General features: G+C 45.2%; 1 long non-coding RNA gene across 1 annotated transcript in view; it reads left to right on the top strand.

The window, feature by feature from the left end:
- Positions 1-14,823, top strand: part of LOC140216437 (uncharacterized) — a 29,828-nt gene extending 15,005 nt beyond the window's left edge. The window contains exons 3-4 of the long non-coding RNA XR_011893106.1: positions 9,520-9,612; positions 14,601-14,823. This is a non-coding gene — a long non-coding RNA (uncharacterized lncRNA). The remainder of the gene's footprint in view (positions 1-9,519; positions 9,613-14,600) is intronic.
- Positions 14,824-17,148: the final 2,325 nt, after the last annotated feature.

Below are 17,148 nucleotides of genomic sequence, written 5' to 3'. Positions count from 1 at the left end.
TGATGTTCCGACGATGACGCAGTTCGTGCCTCAGGAACTGCGGAAATCAGTTTTCCGCCTCAGTAGTACTGGCACTGGGCCTACGACGCATGGGTGAGAGTGAGCGCCGACGAGGCGAAGGCGAGCGACGAGTATTGTAGAGCTGTGACTGCGGTGCTGGTATGTCATCAGCAGCGTAGACTTCCGGTGGTGGTCGTGAAGGCATACGGAAAGGTCGGAAGCCGGAGCTGGGTGGTCGCGCGGTGCCCACGAAGGCCGGCAAGCGCCGGCGGCAGAAGCGCGCTACATGTCCCGGTGTACCGCAGGCATAGCATATTGGGCGGTTGTCAGGAGTGCGCCAAGGATTTGTACCTTGCTGCTGTGCGTTGAAAAAGGCAGCGACCTGCTGGCGAGGCGAGGGCGGATGAGAGAACACCGGCTGGAGAGGCGCTGAAGGCGGAGGTGAGAATCCCGGCAGACGAGGCGCCCGTGCAGCGGCTTCAGCATACGTCAGAGGCGCGGCCACAGGAGCCGGCTGACACGGAGGTGGAAGAGCTTCGGTCACTTGCTCGTGAATTACCTGTCGGATCGCTGGAGCCAAATATTGAGAAGGCTTCTCCGTGGTCGGCAAAATCGAAAGCTGTCGCGCGACCTCCTCGCGCACAAATTCTTTTATTTGCGTCAGCAAAGTTGTGTGGTTGTCGCCAATAGCCAATGCTGCTAACGAATCTTCCGTAGGCGGTGGGCGCCGAGCTAAGATGCGTTGTTTCCGTAGCTCGTCAAAACTTTGGCACAAGTTGATAACTTCGGCCACGGTACGCGGATCCTTCGCTAGCAACATCTGAAATGCGTCCTCATCAATGCCTTTCATAGTGTGTTTTATCTTGTCCTGTTCCGCCATTGACGGATTCACGCGCTTACACAGGTCAATGACATCTTCGATGTAACTTGTGAACGTTTCACCGTGATGTTGCGCGCACCCCCGTAAGCGTTGTTCTGCGCGAAGCTTGCGCACAGCGGGGCGCCCGAACACTTCTGTGAAACTTGTCTTGAATCTGCTCCACGTTGTGAAATCGTGTTCGTGGTTTCGGAACCAGAGGTTCGCGACGCCGGTTAAGTAAAACAGCACATTGTGCAACTTCGTGATGTCGTCCCACTTGTTATGCTGGCTCACCCTTTCGTAAGATGACAACCAATCCTCCACGTCATGATCATCGGTGCCGCTAAAGATGGCAGGATCACGCTGGCGCAATGCACCGGAAACGATGATCGTCGGAGGCTGTGGTGCATCTTCCTGGGTGGTTTCGTCAGGCATGGTGGCAGCAGTCGGTAGCGTCCGGCTTTGGAGTTCCAGTTTTCGAGGTTACCCCGCACCTCCACCAAATGAAATGGGGTTTATTGTAGCTCGTTCGAGGGATCGCAGGTAGCTCTCGATCACGAGTCCTAGCGCTTCGCATCAACAACCCGCGCTCGTGTCTCGCGCCGCAGCGGTGGCAGTCCGCACAGTGCCACATGCATATTACCCACTACAATATATATATATATATATATATATATATATATATATATATATATATATTTATATATATAAATATATATATATATATGTATATACACAGCAGGTCCTATGTCGGCATATCTGAAGACACCTTATGCTCAACGAAGTAACGCGCGCCTAAGAGCTGGTCTCCCCCCCACAAAAAGCATGACTGAAAAAACAATGACTCGCTGTAAGTTAAGTTGCACGCAACCGTCTTATCGGCTATCGGCGGCCACTGAAACGCCGTAAGCTGCCATTTTCGACAAACACACGCGCAGTAGGAGCGCCAAGAGTTAGCAGAAGAGCGTCCCCCTTTTCCCTCTATTTTCGACAGCGCCATACGCGTATCGCTCTAACTTGGTTTCGAGGCCATTTGCCACGTGCTCGCGTGGTCCCGCTTATATTTCTCATGATAGTACATGCCTATTTATACGCTCGTCGGTGTACGTTACATTTGTTCCTCTGCTCTGCGCCCCGTGCACTAACACAGGCTTCCTTCCGCCTACGCCTTTTGTCAGTCGTAGGGATGCGTTTCATACTGTTCGTGTTAGCCACGACGGTTATGAGTAATTCGGCGCTCCTCTGGTACTTAGGAAGCTGGCACTTCACTGGCTGTAATTCCATACAGACCAGGCCACCACAGGAGGCCGCCGCACAAAACCCGCAGTGGAACTGTCCTGAATGGCCTCTTTCAATAATCTCTTTGCACACCCTTCCAGATGGCGCTAAATTATACATGCCGAATGAGGCTAATGCTAATCAGTACCTCATGGAATAAATGGCAGTGAAGCGGTTGCGAAGACACAGTACCTTCAGTCGCACAGATTCACTAACCGTGGAAACGCGTGATTTTTGTACCTCAGCCATATCTTCATGCCTACGTAGTTTATTGTGTTAAGTGTGCCATCATAGTTAAATTGCTTCAATACTATATTTCTTCAACATCTGTAAAGTGCCAAGTGGGTATCTGATGTTGTGTGACTGTGACTACGGAAGTTTAGGTGGAGAGTATAATTTGCTTATCGAGCAACGCACAATTTCGGAACGAGGGCGTATTGCTTGCGCAGCCAGTTACTTCTTCTCTGCTTTCTAATGCTCGTAATCATTCTACACTGGCAAGAGTCAATTCATGGTGCCTACGGCAAGCGCGTAGCAGAGTTCACAATCCCTCTTTGCTCGACGGGATTGAGCACAAATACAGAGAAGACGTTACGACTCAAAACAGCCATAAATGTTGTGCACTGTCAAGTCTCAGTTTTATTGCGATAGCAGCATAGGCGGATTTCATCCAATTTGTAGAGATCTGTCTGTCGAAAGATGCCAGGTGCGTGATCGTAGAGAATTGCATCATAGTATGCACGAAACCGCAAGTTGGTAAGGCGCGCCTGTAAAAGGTGTCTGCAATCGCGAGTTGGTAAGCGTTTTACTACGAGGTATATGAACGTCACTTTGCTAAATGAGTGCGTACAGGATCACCCGTGACACACGGGTGCGCAGCTGGCTAGACGTCTACTATACGTCGGAAGGAACGGGCCTTATCCCGGAGCCAGAGCAAAAGTAAACGGGGTCGTGTCATGCTATGCTGCACCCAGTAATCAATATGCTGCAAAAAATGGCACATACCATGGACTCCGACGTAGTATTAAATACCCCTTTAGGAAAGCTTGACTTCACATAAGTTCCAGCATGTGCGTTTGATCTCGATGTTCATTGTACCTATGAAAGATATATACCTATGAAACTTATTATCACCATTAGCAATAGCTAAATTCTCCCTCTTTTGTTTTTGCTGATTGTTTCAATAATGCCCATATTTCTTTCGCGCATGAATGCGAGCGACCTAATCGAGTAGCCATCAGCTACCACGCCAAAACAAAGCTAAGCTTGACGACACCCAATTAAAATTGTGAACGATAACGACACTCGTCAAACGAGGTGGTAAAGTGAAGGGGGCATGAATTACATAAAGACCGCAAATATTTAATAATATAACTTAACAAAGGTGGTCAAAGGTGCGTGAGTTGATCAAGCGAACATATTCTTTTCACAGATGAACGCTGTAACTCATCATACTAGCTCAGTGGCGAAGACTGCACTTGTGAGTGTGAGGTCGCGCGTTCTATTCCTGGCGACAGCGACAGCATTGCGATGGGAGCGCAATGCAAAAATTCTGGTGTACCATGCCTTTTGCGCACGTGATAGCACCCCAAGTTGTCAAAACAAACCCTGTGTTCTTTATAGCCCACTGTGGAAGTTGTGAACGTTAAGCCCAACAAGGAAGATGGAGCACGCTTAAGTTGCGCCTTTAAATGTTGAACGCGATAGCATTCGAAGATCCCGGACTGCTTCTCACATTCCCGGCAACTGGAGCGTATGTAATCATAATGCTTATCGGGAAATGCTGGCTGTGAACGCTATGCACAAAGGTGGGCTTTCTGGTAGAAACGAAGATTCTTTCGCGGAGCCGCGATGCATGGTGGATGGATGTATGGATGGATGGATGTTATGAGCGTCCCCTTTGGAATGGGGCGGTGGGTTGCGCCACCAAGCTCTTGCTATTATGCTGCCTAATGTCCTGCCTAGGTTAAACAATATAAAAGAGGAAGAAAAACACTGTGAACTACCCCAGCCAAATTTTCTTATCCCCTATATCGAACTATGCTTTTGTACGTCTCCGTTTTTATGTCGGTTCCCTACTTTTCTTCCACCAATCCTCTAATTGCCTCTTACTTATGCCTATTGCGGACCTGTTGACTTTTTCACTGCTCTCGCTGAACCCAAGTGCTTCAAGGAGGCCAGTGGCGCCTAAATCGACCGCCGGATAGACGTCGTCACATTCTAATAAAACATGCTCCATAGTTTCCCTAGCTTTACCGCAGCAAGCACATGCTTCTTGTTTCTTATATCTCGCTTTATAGGTGCATGTTGTAAGGCATCCCGATCTCGCTTCGAAAGGTAATGCGCTTCCCTTTGAGTTATCATAAATTGTTTCTTTCCCGATTTCATTTTTTCCTCTTAAGTAGTTACTCATGGCAGGTTTCTTTCCATTGCCGCCACCCATGAGATTATTTCAGCCTCTCTGTCTTTCCGCTTGACCGTCTTTGTTGCTGTGTTGGCCACACTTCAGGCCACATACTTGCTGGTAAGCTTCCTAGTTCTTTTCCTCCACTGTGAATCAATGCTTTTTCTGTACAGATACCTGAACACTCTCCCAGCCCTTTCACTTTCTTCCATATTCCTCAGGCGTTCTTCATACTCAATTTTACTGCGAGCTTCCCTCACTTCAAAACTAGTCCAGCTCGTATCACCCTGCACAACTTCATTTGTAGTCTTCCCGTGAGCGTCAAATGCGAGGCGACCCACTGACCTTTGGTTCCCATCGAGTCCTGATTGTACCACTGATTTAAAGCAAACAACCGCATTTGCAAAAGTAAGTCCTGTAACCATTACACCTTTCCACATACGTCGGAGGACCTCGTACCTATTGTATCCCCATAGCGCTATGTGCTTCACTATGGCTGCATTTCTCTTCCCCTTCACTGTTATTGTTTTTTCCTGTGTTTCCATATATCAATTTCCCTCGTTTATCCGTATACCAAGGTTTTTATATTCTGTTACCCGAGGTATTTCCTTGCCCTGCATCTCCATTGTCTGTTCACTGCTTTCATTGAATACCATAACACCTGATTTTCTAACACTAAATTTAAAACCTAAATTGTTGCCTTCCTGTCCACAGATATTGGCCAGACGTTGCAAATCACTTTGCTTGTAAGCTAGCAACACAATGTCATCCGAATAAAATAAGCCTGGGAGGTGCTGCTCGACTACAGTACCCGCCTGTCTGTATGAGAGATTAAACCCGATATTACTTCCTTCTAGCGCCCTCTCCATCCCCACCATGTACATCATAAACAGCAGCGGGGATAAAGGACACCCCTGTCTCAGTCCCTTGTTGACATGAACTTTCTCCTCGCTTCTCATCCCTTGCCATTCAAAGCAAACGGTATTTTCTGGGTAAATCTCTCTCAACAGCTGTAGACAATCGCCACCTAAGCCTTCCCCTTTCAGAATATCCCACAAGATGTTGCGGTCTACGTTGTCATAGGCTCCTGTAATGTCTAAAAAGGCCACATATAACGGTCTGCTTTCTACTTTTGATATTTCAATACACTGAGTAAGGACAAATAAGTTACCTTCTAAACCTCTACCTATTCTTAAGCAAGCCATTCTGAAGTTCTCCAACTTTCGCCTCACTTTTAATCCCTTGCCATTCAAAGCAAACGGTATTTTCTAGGTAAATCTCTCTCAAAAGCTGTAGACAATCGTCACCTAAGCCTTACCCTTTCAGAATATCCCACAAGATGTTGCGGTCTACGTTGTCATAGGCTCCTGTAATGTCTAAAAAGGCCACATGTAACGGTCTGCTTTCTACTTTTGATATTTCAATACAATGAGTAAGAACAAATAAGTTATCTTCTAAACGCCTACCTATTCTGAAGCAAGCCATTCTGAAGTTCTCCCAAAATGGCATTATTCTCTGCCCAAGTTTGAAGCTTTAATTTGATTGCCTGCATTGCTAGCCTGTATATTACCGATGTAAGGGTCAACGGTCCATACGAGTGAGTTCTGGGTTTCTCCCCCTTGCCTTTATAAATTAAAATCATTCTACTTTTTCGCCAACTGTCTGATATTCGTCTATCTTTTAAAGTTTTTTCCACTGCTTTTACCAGAGCTTCCTTACTTTTTGGTCCTAGTTCATTAATCAGCCTAACGGGAACCTCGTCTAGCCCTGTAGCTGTGCGCTTAGGACTGGGTGGGTTTATGGTCACTCCCTATGCTGCTATACCCTTCCTCATCAATGACCATTTCTCTCAATTATCACGAATTCCTTCTTTCATCAGACAGTAATCAATGGTCGATTGCCGGTTTCCCACTTCCCACGAGATCTGCCCTTCACACTTAGGCCCTGTAATCACGATAACAAGGTTATGTTGCTCGCAAAGGTCTAGCATTGACTTCCCGTTATTGTTGGTATAGCCATCTAAATCCTGTATGTAGGTTTTCATGTCACCTAATAGGACAATTTCAGCACCAGTCCCGAAACCCTTAATATCAGTGCTGATCCATTCCACTAACTCTTTATTTTTCTCTGTGCAATTATTTCCGGTCCACAAATACGTAACGCCCAGCCAAGTTTTTTTTCCCACTCATTGTACCTGATAACCAAAGATGCTCTTGACATTTTGAATTTACTCTTTTCGATTTGGCTCCCTGATGGATGAGCATTCCGACTCCCCCTCCCTTTCTTTCCGACTTAGTTCTGTTGCACCCTTCCCAAACATAATTCTCAATAACTGGTGGCTCTTCTGAGTCTCTAAGGTGCGTTTCTGTAACCGCATACATCCCTATTTGTTCTCTATTTAACTGCTCCTCAATATCTGCCCACTTTTCCTTTCTTCTGCCGTCCTGCATGTTTATGTAGCATATTGCATGGCGAGCTCTCTTTCTTGCTTTCCTCCTTTTCTTGCTATCGACGGCGATGGTCTGCTGAGGTTCCCCTAGGGGACCTTCTTCATTACTATCTACTCTGGCTTCCTGAGTGCCCGCGGGCCCCCTAAAAAAGCAACAGCGCGACCACCAATTCACCAGCCCGCTCCTTCTGCCAGCCTGTAATTGAAGTGGATCCCGTCTCGTTTAATACCACCACACCTTCTCACTTCCCTGTTTACTTCGACCACATCGAAGCCTTTCTCTCGGCTCATTTTCCATATTGCCTCATTACCAGCCATTACGGCTCTTTGTACGTGACTGTCACATACAGGCACCTCCGGCACCGTGCACGCCACGATCTGCACCTGAGGGGATAGCTCGCGCAATTCGTCCACCCCCTTCGCCAAGCGCTGGGCTTGTCCTGTCCCTTTCCTATTCAGGACGTCATTTAGCCCACCTGCTACTATGACAAGGATGCGCACGTGGGCATTTCCCGCAAGCTTTTTTTTTTTTTTGCTCGCTCCATGACAGAACCCAGTGTCCGCCCTGGAAATGTCCCTACCGCCACTGTTTTATCGCCTTTCACCCTCTCCACAACTGGTTTTGAACAACTAGCCATGTTTGAGTCGCCGGCGATTGTCGCCCTTTCACTCTATCCTACCTCTCGCTGCTTCCCTTTGTCCTTTTCCGCGTGATTCGAACTCGACAAGGGGCATTGTCCCCTGGGCTCCTGCTTTTTCCGCGTGGCGGCCTCGAGGTAGCTGCGGCTCTTTCCAGCTAACCCTTCATCACGCTGCCCGAATTCTACGTACCCTGGTGACACTCCCTCGCCTGTCGCGTTGGAGGTCTGCGTTCCATTGTAGCACGTATTTTTGTCACAATGGCGGCCCTGTTCAGCTTTTCTTCGGCTGCTTCAAGTCTCTTTTCAACTACCTTCCGTGCATCACGCTCCCGGTCCAGCTCATTCTTGAGCTCTTGCACCTGTTTGACAAGGTCTTCCTTAAAGGCCTCCATTTTCTGCAACCTAGTATCGACATCACAGTGTGTGCCGGTTGGCTGGATGCGCTCTCTGTTCTCATCCGTATCCTCATCTGCCTTGAGGGACCCCCCGCGCACTTCCTGCTTTAACGGCTTTCTCGCCATGTATTGCCCGGCTTTTTGCAAATACTATAATACTATAATAATGCTACTACTGATGCAAATACTACAATACTATACCACTATATCAATGCAGAGCACGTGCCTTTTAACAAGAACCGATGCGCACAGGATCCAAATCCTCAAAATGTCGCAAAGGAACTCTCAGCACTGTTTCAAAAGCAACTAGTGCCGCGGAGACCGGAGGTTTGACACGCTCTCGCACGCGCTCAACCACGCGGCCACGCTCTCACTTTCCTACCAAAAACATGCACAGTAAAACCACATAATAGGTATTAATGTTGCCACCTCCAAGCTACCATTTAAAGATTACAAGCACTCAACGTCCCAACAGGTTGCACGTGTTGAAGCAAGTGGCGCGAAAGGACGCTCTAACAATCCTGCAAAACCAAATGTGCAGGAAACACACCCGCGGACCCGAAATACGAGACAAAAAACGAAAGAAAAGGAAAAACCACTCAATTACTATTTAAAGGCAAAAAATCAGCAAATCAAAAAGAGAAGCAAGCTCAAAGCATGCACAAATACTTATGATTTCGTCGCCGCCACGGAGCCCCGAATAGCACGTCCATTCGCCACAAAGTCCAAACCAAACCGCGATGCGGTGGAGGCGAGCGCCATTTGGAGGCATTGCAAGGAACCGGGTGCGCCACTCCGTGGCCCCCGTGCTATTCATGTGCGCAAACAGCTGGCGCCATGGAGATTCTGTGAATGGTAGAAATGCTGGAAAGGCGTTTCTTTGAGTTTTCGCGTAACAGAAATATGTTTTCTCGTATAGTCAAATAACAACCCGACGTTATCATGCCTGTAGGTTGTGTGTAAGTCATACGTTACGATTTTTGTGCGTATTTTAGCTTCAGAAATTCAATTAGTTCACTAGCTTCCTTGCACCACATGGAAGACCTGGGTATGTGTGGTTCCAAAACTTTTTTGCCAAAACGACGTCCGATGCCGGGTGACCACGTGAACGCTGACGCCGGATTTTCTGCGACCGGCGCTCATTAACGCTATCGCTTTAGTAGTTTAACGATTGCCCAAAACAATAAATATCAAGGAATGGAAAAGCGATATCAAAGGTAAAGTGACGGCTTGGAGCCGCTGGATCGTATTGTTCAACGCGCATGTCATCGGACGTGGTTAATAACCGAGAAGCTTAGAAATAGTGCTACAATTATTATTACTGCAACATCCCCAATACTGACTTGATTAAAGTATTGAGCCAAGCCATTCCGTTCATGTTCATGCTCGATAAGCCTGGTCGTTCTTACGCACTGTGTTCAATGACACTGGAAATTTGCAAAGAACATTTACTAAGCATTTTTTCTTTCTTTTTTTCATCTTTTTTAACGTAGGTGGTTCTTGGTGAGTACGTGGCAAGGTGTGTCTATCTTTGCGAAGGACTGCCGTTCCGGTATGCTAGGGAATACGACGGTACCCCATGCGTTGTGAGTTATCGCCTATTACTGCGGCATTTTGAGAGCTAACGTTTCAGTTACACATGCATTGCGGTTGGGGGCTCTCTCCGTAGGCAATCTGCCAATAACTGATCGAAAATTCTCCAGCAAATTATCAACATTCTGTCGCATTGCGAAGGCATATACAAAACGTATACACAGTATTTGAAAAAACAAGAACCACTAGCACCTTTATGTCGATAGTTGCGAGACGCCATGCCAATTATCATCGTAGAATCAGAAGCATACGGTACACGGGTGTTCATTTTTACATTTTCTGGAATTTTTTAATATAGCCTGTTTCAGATAACGTAATTCTACTCCTTGAGCAGGATAATTCACTGAGGCAAATATAACTTACACGATAAATCAAAACACATATTCGATATATTAACATAAACTTAGTAATTATCTTTTGAATTAGTTACATTATGGCACATATTGTCATTCACGAATTGTAGCTGGTGAGTTTATAAGGCGGATGCACTTATAATGAATTTCCAGAATGACGCCAGTTTCGCGATATCCGCCATCAAACTTGGCCAAAAAGTGCACTGCTGTTCCACTTACTTTTTTAACAAGGGGCTATTTTATGCATTGAACCAAGAAAGTAACTGGAACGCCCTTGTATTTAGTTTCACACTTTGGGAAATAATATCTAGAAACCGGTGTCATCGGGGAGATCAATCTCAGCGGATAGCCTAGCAAGATCACTGGATTGAATTCGCAAATTGCACTATGTGCCGTAAAGCAATAAATTACGAAGTTATTTATTCCATTTTTATTTGCGGAATGTGTGTTTCGATTTCTTGTGATGTATGTCCAGCTGTTCGAATAACTCAGAAATGCACAATAATTATGTTATCCGTCATAGGTTATCATGTTATGTTATCTATATTATTATCTATGTCATCATATTTGGTTACGTTATCTGGCACAAAAATTCCATGAAACTTAAAAATTTTCACCCCGTATGTGTTCACACATAATAATATGACAGAGATTATATAGTCAGTAGACGAAGATTAAAGACGCAGTCGGAATTAGCTAAGAAACAACCTACACCAGATTCGGAGAGCCCCACTCAGCCTTTACCACAAGATATTCTAATGCCCTGCCAAACATAAACAACGTCTTACGAAAATACCACCCAACATTATTAAGTAATGAGCGTCTGGGGAAAGCTCTCCCAGTTGTACGAAGAGTTACCTGTCGCAGCAACGCAAACTTTAAAGACATGTTAGTGCATGCAATAGTCAGCCGGCGACAATCCCCTGCAATAAAAGTATGTTCTCGCCCCAGGTGCAAAACCTGCAAGCACCTTCAAAGTGACGTTAAAATTAAAAGTACAGGAGAGAAAAAATTTGCTTTACTTGTACTATTTCCGATGTAATCTACACTTTTTAATGTTCTCTCTGTATCGGTGAAACGGGACAATCAATGAACGTGAGGTTAAACGGTCATCACATGGACACAGCTTCCCAAAGCCGTCGCCGAGCACTTCAGCCAACGAAGTCATAACTTTGATGAACTGAAACTATACATACCATAGTGAAATTTCGGCTCTGCTTGAGACAGAAAATACAGAGTATCATAGCTCATGTGTAAGTTCAAGACATTGCAACCAATAGGCATAAACATTTCAAAGGGAGCTTTAGAACCTATACGCTGTGCTAAATTTCAAACTAAGGTCAACAGCACCTTTTTATTTTTAATTGGGTTGCTGAGCTTTTTGGTTATTTGGCTGTCAAAATTCTAACCTCGCTTTTCTTTCGCTCATTCGGTTTGTTGTTATTTATATATTTATTTTTTTCTCACGAGCACCCTTTTCTGCTGCTACATCAACTCTTTCTTTCAGAATGGTTCCCTGACCTTCAGCGCAGCAGATAATACGTCCCCCCCCCCCTTCCCCATTCAACTATGCGTTCTGCAAGTCCATTTTAACTGATTCTGTACCCAATCGAAGAGCAACCACGACAATCAAATGTCGACATACATACCTTTAATTAGACCCAATGTTCAATGTTTCCGATTGTGTTGTTTAGTTGTTGTTCTTTAGTTGTTTTATAAGCGTTTCTTATGCACTGGTTCAACACAGAACGCCGGTATTGTGGTACGTATTTCTGTGCTCAGACTTTTGAAGGATAATTTAAAATATGCTAGAACTATGTTTTCCAAGAGAAAGTCTATGCATCTTTCTTTATAGTTGTCCATTTGCATAGAGGAGCGCAGAAATGATGTATTAGGAAGGATACATTGTAAAAATGAATCAGACATGCTTATACTTGCTTCCATAACTATATTGATACGTTCACTAGCAGCATTCTGAAGACCATGTCATACCTCAGCTGTATCCTGTCGCCTACACGTATTTTGGCAGGGCCTACGCCACCGCGCGAGGGCCGTTTTCTGACAAAGTGTCATGTCACATGCTTCTAACTTAAGGAAAAACTGTATCGGACGCGTTTCAAGCAACGAATACCTCGATTGTGGCGGCGGCAAGACTGCCTTCAATCTGCCCTTACATTGTCCCGCGGTTGCATTATACTGCGCAATGAATCTTGCCGTGTAGGTCATCCTGGAGTGCACGGAAGTTTGATAGCAAAAACTAAACATTTCCAATTGCTTATGCGGCCTGCCGGACCATTTAATCAGAGCCTCTTTCACTCTATTGAAAGTGTCTGAGGCTCTACTTTCTACTGGGAGGATTACCTTTACCAGTTCACGCGTCAGAGACGCTAAACGAGGACTGAGTGTTTTTTTCCGGTTATCGTTTCGTCCTTCCTAACCTGCTCTGCTTTTAAATTCTCGCCATTTCACGATGTTTCATCCTTTCATCTCTCCCGATTATCTTGCTCCGCTCGATTAAATCTTGTTCTCATCGAATTTCCTTTTCGCAAGTAACGTTCCTCAAGAACGGGATGAATGTACGTTATGCAACTACTTTTGCTTAGGATAACAGATTTGTTTCCTTTAGAGAAGCACTGGCAGAAAAAGAATTCTCACAATTTAATTGCTTTGTTGTGCACCGACCAAGTACGCTTTCAAACCTCTATTTCCCGTCAGCGCTACAAATTATTCAATGCGTTACGTTCGAATGGAATCTTTGCCTAATGCGATACCAAGACCAACGTGCAACTTATGACGTGAAAACGGTAACTCATCGTCAGCGAAATCTGTTGCGGCGGTTTAGTGGTAAGACATGCCGCTGACGGGAAACGCGCATTATGGCTGAGCTCTTAAGAGCTGAGTCGATTCAGCACGCGATCGGACATGAGCGGTGAGTATGTCCCCCTTGTCTGCCTGAGAAAAGCGAACAGTTGGAAGCGTGAGTTTGGGAGCTGTCGGTGACAAGGCCACTTTATTTGCTTCACGCACCACATCACGCTATCAGCCAGTCTCTCAAGTTTTTCATGATACCAGGTGACAACTATGCGATATTTCGATGACTTGATGAGTATCCTTTTTTTCAGGTGCGAAGACCCGTTGCGATTGAAGCACGTTTTGAACACGTTCTATAAAAGCTGCTGTATATATTTATTTGGTACTTTCTCGAAGAATTCATACTTTCGAGAAGCAAATATAAAACCGAATGGAACGCGGAAAGGAAAAAAAATAAGTGGGACGCAATATTTTTGCGTTACTATTTTAAGGTAGATAACAATCCACGAGGACAGAAAAGATTAGCGTTTGTGTTTCTCTTATTAAAACTTGTTCTAAAACAAGAATTTCGCCTTATTCACGCTGATGTTAGAGCTTAACCGCTGGCAGAAAGCAGGGGCAACAAAAACGAGAGCAGAGGGCACTTGATAGGCAAAACAAAACATAGTAATTGTAAATTAATATAGCCTTGCCCCACAAGCTCTATGCTACAACAACGAATGGAACACCAAAAAGTTGGAGTTTCGCCTGAAAGGCACAGCATCGGTTGCAGTAGCAATCGACGCTTCGATAGTTCATAGTTCGATAGTTCATTTATCTGCCGTATAAACTTGTATAGATAGGCATACTAACTAAATAATAAGCATAGTCCGTGCGCGTACAAGAAAACATGAGCCCATCTTACTCGACCTCCGCGGAAACTTGCTGTCAAGACGGCGGAGTCTGGAAGCGCGGCCGCAGCGGTGAGCGAATTGACCTTCGTGCTGCGTCTTGCATCCCCGCAAACTAAGCCATAGAAAAAACAGCGCATGGGCGGACTCTGGCCCCGTCGCAGGTGGCTTTCAAGATATAGCGGCCCGGGGTAGAATGCGCCCCCTGCCTACCCTCCTCCCAAAGCCTTGTGCGCGACGGAAGATGGTGCGCTTCCTCCCCGCTTTCCTCGTTGCGTGCACGAGATTGAGCCGTGATCGCCGGCTCACTCTCGCACGCTTTCATTCGCGCTTACAGCCTACGGCGCACCGCGACGATTTTATCGCCATTGGCGTTTATACGGAACCTGAGGGCGAGGCTGACGGCGATGGAAGAAGTGCACCGAGTGGCCAGATAATTGTTATCGAAATAATAAAGAATAAAATCAACCCTTCGTGCGTCGCTCCTTGGTTACTGGTGGCCCAGCGATAACATATGGATTATCAGACTAGCAGAATAGATTTTCCAAATAATGTAATTTTACGAGGCTTAGGTGCAATGACCTTGACTGGTGAGGGCCTAGAGTAAAGAAAGTGGAGTAAGCATTGCTCCTATGACGTTTGTGTGCATACTACCCGTATGCACAGCACAGTTCATTGCAGAAAGTTTGGTAATGTTCTCACAGTATCCCTGAAATCTGTAAGCCTGAATTATATGCAGCATACGTGAATGTGATCGCTAACTCTCTGGCAAGATGAAATTGGTGAGCCACCTATCGCAATTATTTGATGATGATGTTTCCTTGATACGACCATGAAAATTTCAGCTCTACACTGGAAAGCAGTTGCTGGTTTTTAAATCATTAAAGATATCACTTGTTAAGCAGTCCTTATTTTTCCCCGTTGCAGAAACTGGTTGACGGAGACACAACGCCAGGTTTCTGCAAGGACGGCCAATGCGAACTGGTCGAAGCTGCAAGAAATGTGCAATAATTTCAGCGACACATCAATGACCCCTGTACACAAAACTTGAATGCTGCATCAGAGACAACGTCCAAGAGGAGCCAGTGCCGCTCCTTTCGCAATATTTATTTTTAAGTTTAAGTAATATAGTTAACCGGCTATACTGGAACTTTTCCGAATTATTGCTTCAAGTTTTTATGTATGGCGATGTCACATTGAAGGAGTGTTATGTGATTCAAAATATACGCACAAAAGAAAAAATAATGACAGCATTCTTTTTTTCAGGGTTAGAGAAGAAATGTTAGTGGCTTTAGGTCGAAATAAATAAACATCAGTGCGAGCGTACACGCAACTGGTTAGCAGCCAGAGACGGCCCCTAAATTTCATATGAGAACACTAAAGATTGCCAAGTGAATTTGATCACATGAACAAGTTTTAATGACGGTGTGGTCAAATTTCGCCGAACTCTATGCGCTGGCGGCTATTAGTCCACTAGATGTAACATGAACGCGCCCGTCTCACAGAAGTTACCCATCCATTGGAAAATACTAATACCAGTTAAAGTATCAGTGAAGTCACAGCTCATTGGTTTCCAACTGTTGTACTTTGGTTGATACCGGTAACAGAAGTCAAGTATTGGGGCAAGAAACAAGGCGTGAGCAGAGAGAGCCCACTCTCCAAAGTGGGTACATTTGTATTGGGTGTATGAGATGATATAGACTTTAGTGTCAATATTAGTTAAACAATTACAGCTAAAATAAAAACGAACGTGAAGAATACATGACCGGACACTAGGCGTGTTACACTCAGAACTAATTTATTCATCATCATCATCAGCCTGGTTACGCCCACTGCAGGGCAAAGGCCTCTCCCGTACTTCTCCAACTACCCCGGTCATGTACTAATTGTGGCCATGTTGTCCCTGCAAACGTCTTAATCTCATCCGCCCACCTAACTTTCTGCCGCCCCCTGCTACGCTTCCCTTCCCTTGGAATCCAGTCCGTAACCCTTAATGACCATCGGTTACCTTCCCTCCTCATTACATGTCCTGCCCATGCCCATTTCTATTTCTTGATTTCAACTAAGATATCATCAACTCGCGTTTGTTCCATCACCCAATCTGCTCTTTTCGTATCCCTTAATGTTACATCTATCATTCTTCTTTCCATAGCTTGTTGCGTCACCCTCAATTTAAGTAGAACCCTTTTCGTAAGCCTCCAGGTTTCTGCCCCGTACGTGAGTACTGGTAAGGCACAGCTGCTATATACTTTTCTCTTGAGGGATAGTGGCAACCTGTTGTTCATGATTTGAGCATGCCTGCCAAACGCACCCCCGCCCATTCTTATTCTTCTGATTATTTCAGTCTCGTGATCCGGATCCGCCGTCACTACCTGTACTAAGTAGATGTATTCCCTTACCACTTCCAGTGCCTCGCTACCTATCGTAAACTGCTGTTCTCTTCCGAGACTGTTAAACATTATTTAGTTTTCTGCAGATTAATTTTTAGACACACCCTTCGGCTTTGCCTCTCCAGGTCAGTGAGCATGCATTGCAGTTGGTCCCCTGAGTTACTAAGCAAGGCAATATCATCGGCGAATCTCAAGTTACTAAGGTATTCTCCATTAACTCTCAGCCCCAATTCTTCCCAATCCAGGTCTCTGAATACCTCCTGTAAACACGCTGGAGAGATCGTATCTCCCTGCCTGACGCCGTTCTTTATTGGGATTTTGTTGCTTTCTTTGTGGAGGACTACGGTGGCTGTGGAGCCGCTATAGATATCTTTCAGTATTTTAACATACGGCTCGTCTACATCCTGATTCCGCAATGCCTGCATGACTGCTGAGGTTTCGACTGAATCAAACGCTTTCTCGTAATCAATGAAAGGTATATATAAGGGTTGGTTATATTCCGAACACTTCTCTATCACCTGATTGATAGTGTTGATATGGTCTATTGTTGAGTAGCTTTTACGGAATCCTGCCTGGTCCTTTGGTTGATGGAAGTCTAAGGTGCTCCTGATTCTATTTGCAATTACCTTAGTAAATACTTTGTAGGCAACGGACAGTAAGCTGATAGGTCTATAAATTTTCAAGTCTTTGGCGTCCCTTTTGGTATGGATTAGGATTATGTTAGCGTTTTTCCAAGATTCCCGTAGACTCGAATTCATGAGGCATTGCGTATACAGGGTGGCCAGTTTTTCTAGAAGAATCTGTCCACCATCCTTCAACAAATCTGCTGTTACCTAATCCTCCCCAGCTGCCTTCCCCCTTTGCATAGCTCCGAAGGCTTTCTTTACTTCTTCAGGTGTTACCTGTGGGATTTCGAATTCCTCTAGACTATTCTCTCTTCCATTATCGTCGTGGGTGCCACAGGTACTGTATAAAGCTCTATAGAACTCCTCAGCCACTTGAACTACCTCATCCATATTGGTAATGATATTGCCGACTTTGTCTCTTAACGCATAGATCTGATTCTTGCCAATTCCTAGTTTCTT

The sequence above is a fragment of the Dermacentor andersoni genome, chromosome 3, assembly GCF_023375885.2.
Source record: "Dermacentor andersoni chromosome 3, qqDerAnde1_hic_scaffold, whole genome shotgun sequence".
In the NCBI taxonomy this organism is placed as follows: Eukaryota; Metazoa; Arthropoda; class Arachnida; order Ixodida; family Ixodidae; genus Dermacentor; species Dermacentor andersoni.
This window is presented reverse-complemented; position numbering and strand designations above follow the sequence as displayed.